Here is an 8,356-nt window from a genome sequence, read left to right on the forward strand (position 1 = left end):
ATAGACTTCAGATCCACGGTAAATTGGAAAAAAAATCTGATTATTTATTGCGTAGATATACATAGGATATATCTAATAGGATGTTATGATATTCCACCTTACGACGTTTCCGTGATTAGTGAGAATTTAGACATGTCCGTCGATGAGACCGTAATAGTCACATTCTCTGATACAATATACAATCGTCTTCAATTTCTGTCAATACTTTTTTTTTTAAATTCATAAGAAATTAAACAATTTATTGTTCCAATGTTTTAAGTTAATGTAACTGTCTGTCACATCAATGGTCTGTTTACTGAAATCAAACATTAATTGAACGCTCTGATTTCTTAAGAGCATTGTATATGTCTGGTCACTACTGTGACCCTTTTCTGTGAGTAACCATTCTGATACCCTATAGTGTTGTAGGTATATGTATAATTATTTATCAACATTTCAAAACCTATATGACAAACAGAAATCTTTGATATCACTTTAGGGTAAAGCTAGCCATACTTGGACAATTTTCCTTGCCACAATTTAAAACACATATACATAAATACATACATATGTTTTATAGTTTCTATTATGCTAATTAAAACCTAATGACAAGTTCTCGGCAAATGACGGACTGGCTCGGAATAATAGCTTCTGTGTTATTTGGCAATCACTGCTTGTATATGTGGCTATACACAGAAAATTTCCGAAGGAAAACTCCAGGTGTGTATCGTTTTGTTAGATATGTAGGATAATTGATATATTATGAATAGACACACAGGTATGTACAATTTACCTGAGTGACGTCATCAGCTATATGTTACAACAGTTTAATAATGCACGTTGAACTATTCCAAAAAACGTTTCTTCATTTAGATTTCCGGTTTTACATAAATAACATAAATAGAAGAGTTATCGCTATGAATTCACTCAAACCGGAAGTATGATGAGCAATTGACATTCCAAGCTGGGATGAGTTTACATTCATAAACGTATCAAACATACAGATATATGATCTTACAGAAACTTCCATCTTGTAAAATGTTTTACTAAATCTGTCTCCCCAGGGCTCCCAAACATACAGATATATGATCTGTTTTACTAAATCTGTCTCCCCAGGGCTCCCAAACATACAGATATGATCTTACAGAAACTTCCATCTTGTAAAATGTTTTACTAAATCTGTCTCCCCAGGGCTCCCAAACATACAGATATATGATCTGTTTTACTAAATCTGTCTCCCCAGGGCTCCCAAACATACAGATATATGATCTGTTTTACTAAATCTGTCTCCCCAGGGCTCCCAAACATACAGATATGATCTTACAGAAACTTCCATCTTGTAAAATGTTTTACTAAATCTGTTTTCTAAATCTGTCTCCCCAGGGCTCCCAAACATACAGATATATGATCTGTTTTACTAAATCTGTCTCCCCAGGGCTCCCAAACATACAGATATATATATGATCTGTTTTACTAAATCTGTCTCCCCAGGGCTCCCAAACATACAGATATGATCTTACAGAAACTACAGATCCATCTTGTAAAATGTTTTACTAAATCTGTCTCCCCAGGGCTCCCAAACATACAGATATATGATCTGTTTTACTAAATCTGTCTCCCCAGGGCTCCCAAACATACAAATATATGATCTGTTTTACTAAATCTGTCTCCCCAGGGCTCCCAAACATACAGATATATGATCTGTTTTACTAAATCTGTCTCCCCAGGGCTCCCAAACATACAGATATATGATCTGTTTTACTAAATCTGTTCCCAAACATACAGATATATGACTAAATCTGTCTCCCCAGGGCTCCCAAACATACAGATATATGATCTGTTTTACTAAATCTGTCTCCCCAGGGCTCCCAAACATACAGATATATAATCTTACAGAAACTTCCATCTTGTATATAATGTTTTACTAAATCTGTCTCCCCAGGGCTCCCAAACATACAGATATATGATCTGTTTTACTAAATCTGTCTCCCCAGGGCTCCCAAACATACAGATATATGATCTGTTTTACTAAATCTGTCTCCCCAGGGCTCCCAAACATACAGATATATGATCTGTTTTACTAAATCTGTCTCCCCAGGGCTCCCAAACATACAGATATATGATCTGTTTTACAGATATATGATCTGTTTTACTAAATCTGTCTCCCCAGGGCTCCCAAACATACAGATATATGATCTGTTTTACTAAATCTGTCTCCCCAGGGCTCCCAAACATACAGATGTGATCTTACAGAAACTTCCATCTTGTAAAATGTTTTACTAAATCTGTCTCCCCAGGGCTCGCAAACATACAGATATATGATCTGTTTTACTAAATCTGTCTCCCCAGGGCTCGCAAAAGTCTCTTAAAAAGATTGTGATACTCGACTCGTAAAATTCCCTTGGAAATCTGAGGCACTGAAGGCCCGGTACTCCTTACGTTAAAAAATCTCTACAAATTAAACAGCAGAACGAAGCTTGTCCACTTAAAAGTTTAATATACCTATTAGTTCAGTATTTAACCTGCTTCACTCGTATCAGAAATAGAAACATTTCATATACATTTCCTAATATCCTATGTATTCAAGACTTGATGAAGAAATTAAGGGATGGTCTCAACATCTCCGCCATTGTTATCCCTTATATTGCAATACAAGTCGTTTCTATCTATCGATTTTCCTATAACACTCCAGTATAGTGGTTTAAGATGGTATTTAATTGACAATTTCTCTATGCGTGTGTATAATATCCTACGTGTTTCCTCGGTAAAGTTACGTCAATAGTTTAATGTCCGTTAATATGTATTACACACGGTATAAAACTCCTTTGATATTCTGCTGTTTGAAGCAATATCTTATTTGGTTTTCTCATAATACTCTTAATATTACATTCATACAGTCTCGGACAGTTCATACAAGTGTGTATGTATTCTGATGGTTCCTATTTGTTTTAGATAAATGGAATTATGATATTTATGTTCCAGATTGTGTTAATCCCCTCCGGATATTTGATCGTACGTTGTGTATATTAGATGACATTACTAACTTTGTCATTTTGTTCATATTCATTCTCTTTTATTGTCAAATTAAAATCGTTAAAATTTAGGTAAACTTAAATTTAAACGATTTATACGACACGGTTATGATAAGTAATTAATATACTTATATAATAATATACCCATATGATTACACCGTTATTATTTAGCCAGCTATGACACCGATCGTATGTATACGGCTTGGTATGCAATGGTCGAAATCTCATTTGCATACAAATACAAGGAACGGCAAAACATGTAAATACCCGTCAATCCACGAATGGAATTTACGTTCTTCCAAAACATACAATGATTTGTCAGCTTAACCAAACAATAAAGCAATGTTTCACAGACTTGTATCTAACACTTCTTATATTTCTTATACTTTTCATTTCTTTTCAAGAATAAAATTTCAATTCAATTGATATCAGGGGTTCAGCTTTCACTTCATGATTTTAGAAGGATATCGATTTCTTAAATTGTATTGTTTGTTACAGAGACGTAAAGCTTGAACTACTTTGACGATCAACGACGTATCTCTTGACCCCGAGTGTATGATAATAAGGTATATAACACGTCACAGATCTCGGGATTACGATTAAAAATACTTGTAATGATTAACCTGTATTCCTAACCTCTATAACCTTGTTGACATCCGAATGTTTTTACCGATGATATAATGTGCCACGCCCCCTTACAACACCCACGTGGCTGATGACCACACCCTATGACAAATCTTTGAAATCTTGCTTTTAATCGTTACTATTTCTTGGCTCCAGAACACCAACACCCCTGTACTGCCCTGCCCTGTTCTGCCCTGTCTTTCCCTTCCTTTCCGTGCCCACAATCCAAAGGGAGACGGATGGATCTTGAACCACGAGAGTGCTATACGCAACAATACCACTGAGGAAGGACGACGTTTTTACATTCAATGATGAAATTCACTGCATGTTTTCTCTTTATTTAGCATTTGCTGTATGAAGTATCGAATCTAACGAGTACAGTGAGGGTAGGACCAGCTGGGTGATGAGAGAATATCCATGTAACCCTCCCCCACCCCCCACCCCCCACCCCACCCCCACCCCCCCATTCACCAACGCGTAAAAAAGTTCGATATATAACAGTCTGACGTAACTTTAAAAACCAGTACCTGAAAATTTGATATAATAGGTCAATAGGTGCTTTCTTATCAATTTATAATAGTGTATTATCAGACTCGCGTCCAAACATAACAGGCAACAACATGACGTCACAATCGCAAAGTTATGAATCATATGCATTTGTAAAAGTTAAGTGTATATTTGAGAGAAGACAGGTACCTGTTGTTTGGTGAATTTACCCTGTCTTTTCTACCCCTCAATCCTTCTAAAACTCCCCAAACATGTCGCACTCTCTTCGACAATGTAACGCCAGTTATTTTACCCCGTTCTACTCTCGCCTCTTAACGTACTTTAAACAACCATCATAAGACTGTAAGAGAAACATTTAAGTTACTATTAAAATTATCAATAACTAATAGAAAACAATTATCAAGAGACACTGAAGGCATCCGAGAACCACGTGACCTCGTGATCGATTTTCCTATGTACGTACGCTACAACACAAATTGTAAGGTCGTTGTGGACACGCTCGAGCAAGTTTCAAACTTTTTACGCAGTTTTTTTAAATGAAATAGGTGATGAATATCGATGATACATCTATCAAGGTATGTCCTATCTGTACAGGTTGGAATTTTTATCGGGTGTGACAAAATCAAATGTAGTCATTTTAAACCATTAAAAGAAAAATAAGCATAAACATGTAATTTAGATAGTATAATTACTCTGTAATTAATATTCTAATCTTATTCCTTCCAGGACACGACAATTTTATCTTCATTTTATTAAAATGACACGGACTATGAAGCGCCTACTTTGTGTATTGAAGTTGGTTCCGTGTGTGTATATATAGGGCTTACTATGATGAACACGTGGCTGTTGCGAGACAGCCAAAAGTCGCGCATCTAAGTTAAGTGGGAATGTGATACGTATTAAATGTATATGATTAATGTCTTTTGTTGAAATTGCAGGTAATGTCTAAATGAGCTGAAAATCCAACTTCCGTTCCACTCCATATTTGTAACTTTACACTCTGTCAACTACCTTAGTTCACACATTAATTCGTCCCTCCAAAACCACCCAACCCCCTTCCCCTCCCTCCTCCTTTCCTATCCTTCCTTCCTCATCTTCATCACCCAGTCACCCCTCTCCACACACACAAACACACGTATGATGACTTATGTTCAGTATCCAACCCGAACTGACCGTTTTGGTTCAATAACAGTAGAAGACAGTTCCGTCAACAGTTCCTCGTACAGATGGATACTTGTCAGGTTTATATTTAATTCCGTATCAGCATAGTAGATACAGTATATATACGTCATCCTATTATCATTTATACCTTTTCGCGTACTTATTGCTGTGACGTATCCTGGAATTCCAGGAATGCCGGAAATCCCCCAATTCTATCGATTACTATTTATAAAACAAGTTATAATTCACCAGTATGCTTCTACCCTACCCCGCCCTCTCGTTTCCCGCCACCACTCAGCTTCTGAATCCATCTCCATCCATCCAATGTATAACTATAAAACACGTGGCCTGAGTTATGTGATGACCACGTGGATTCTATATCTTTTGGACGATTCCCCGAAATATCCTCCTGGTCGTTTTCTGTATATCCTGACATTTAGCGATAGTTGTCTTGAATGACGTCTGTGTACAACGACACCCAGCTGTACTGATATCTATGTAGTATTAGGGTCATCTTTACAAAATGTCGTTTGTATAGTCACGTGCTTGTTCCTAAAGCACATCTACCAATGCAAAATGCCGGGCGCACTATTTCCCTGTGGAATGTTTCAGAAGTACATCCAGAAAAAATCCTTTCGAGATTTCAAAGCACGTTTCAAACTCTTTATTCATTCTTGAAAAGGGAAGTTATCGGATTTAATTTGGGGAAGAGGACTCCTATCGCTGTATAGATCACTGACCACACCTAACGACGGAACAATATGTCGTTCTGTCGAGGTGACCAGTATATGCAGGTTTCGTTCTGTCGATAATTTCCGACTAGATGATCGTTCTACCAAAAGCATTGTTAGCCTGATTATTTTCAACAATCTGACCTATACAGAGAAACTTGCATGTCCAGTTTTTAAAACACCTGGTCAAGACTAGAAACAAATTTTAACATGAAATATTGAGAGAAAAGCAATATATATATAATTTTGAATACATTAGTTACCTAGTTTGTCGATTTGGATTGCGATAATGCTTTGACAAATTAAAAGGCTGAAAAATCATTGCGACTTACCTGAAACTGTCACGGGTAGTAGTAGCATTAGCATGAACGCCGACAGTAAACACGGAACCATCGATTTTATCCCAGCAGCAGAAAATCCCTTCAACTTGGCCATTGTATCCGAACAGTGTTAATAGAGATTCCTAATAAATAACACACACTTAGTTCCGTCTCCAAATCAAAAATTTATGATTTTTCAACAATTTCAAGCAGAAATTTAAATATTTCAAAAGATGACAGGTGATATGTAGTCCACAGGTAATAATTGCAGTTGTTTAATTACCTTCATGTGATAATTGATCCCAAGTCAGTTTCGTTTGGAGTAAAATTTCACCGTTAGATCCTCGTTATATTGTTACAACAATTTTATAACCACTACTCCGGGATATCCACACCTGTCTATGTCATGGTCACCTAAACAGACAGGACGTCGTGTCATTGGTACTAATCTCTACCAACACCCGAAAAAACGTATCACACCTGTATCACAGGACAGGTAAAACTCACCCCTCTGTGTAACTACACCCGAAAAAAAGTCGTCTGCTCCCTTTCGTTACACGCGTGTTAATAGCGCTGCTACCGGCCTCCCCGTACCTGAGTGGCCGTGAATACCTGCTCAGGTGAGTATATACACTCCCTACAGAATTGGTTCTACTCAGTAGTCAGACGATTCCCTTCGTTTGCAATATGTGACAAACAGCGCGGTATTGTCAAGTATGAATAGACAGGTAGCACAATGGAATCGTCCACTTATAGGGGAGCGGAGGGGATGTAGTACGCACTCATTACAAACAATAGATGGAATTATATTTGTGTATGAGTGTGTTCTGTTCCCACTTGTGGTGTTACACCAACACGTAGCTAGTTTTTTCTAATTACTTTATCAGAAATATACGAACTATATACTATAATTATAATTATCCAACGTCAATGAGTTACGATAAGGATACACATAGTTTGAAAGCCTCGGACCAAGAGACTTTAAAGTCGTTGTTTTACACTTCATATTTAAAATCATTGAATACTAGAAGTTAACTCGAAATTCTCTTTTATATACATATCTTATACAACTAAAAAGTGTGCTAGCTTTACTCACTTTAATGTAGACAATAAGGTCCCCGTGGTGTAAGAGGAAGCTTTATTCTAAACACGTCCGAAAAATTGAACCCCGATCGTCCTTATGTAGAACGTTGGAGCACTCTTACAGCCATGGTGTAACCACAGCCGATGTTATACGTACGTATAATGCAGCTTTTCCGAGTCTGAAGAAGAGGATTGAAGAGTGAAGAAATCCGTTATTGGTTTACTGAGTTTATCACCCTGTGAAAGGCCAGAATAATTCCGAGGCAGGGTATCATTGAAAGTAGCTGGTGGCTACCTCAATGATCAGCATACGAGAGGCTCGTCGCAATTAGGACACAGCCACGTCAACACAGATCGATCCTATTCCAACTTATATGGAGAGTTGAACCACGCACCTGTAGGCTGCTTACTTGCTGTCAATCCCTACAGAGAAACTAGAGTAAATTGTGTACACTGTGTAAAAGAACACATATGTAGTATCTAATGGTATCCAGGGAAGTCATTGATTGTGATACCTTCACAGAAATTACCTTCACTGCCGCGAACACACGAGACAACTTCTTTGCGAAATTAGATAACTTATTGGCCACCAGATGTAAAAAAGAAAACCCAGTAACATTTGCTTCTATAATGTTCACGCTATACATAATAACCAAACTTTGTATCTATTAAGGTTCTTACATTTCTGATATAAACTCAGTTACCGAAGTACCGACGCAAGGTGTAGATAGTACCAACATGGTCACACAAGTTCTGTATTTACTTTGAGTCTATCGGCTCATCGACTTCAAAATTACTTTATAAGCGATGATATATAACAACAATACAGAGTAACAATCATAGTTCACAAACTACACAAGAGCAACCAAATAGAATTAGCTTGCTTTTTCTCAAAACATTTATTTGGTTTGATTATACT

The sequence above is a fragment of the Ylistrum balloti genome, unplaced genomic scaffold (assembly GCF_031769215.1).
Source record: "Ylistrum balloti isolate Yb309-2 unplaced genomic scaffold, AGI_CSIRO_Ybal_v1 Utg371444, whole genome shotgun sequence".
Taxonomy (NCBI): Eukaryota; Metazoa; Mollusca; class Bivalvia; order Pectinida; family Pectinidae; genus Ylistrum; species Ylistrum balloti.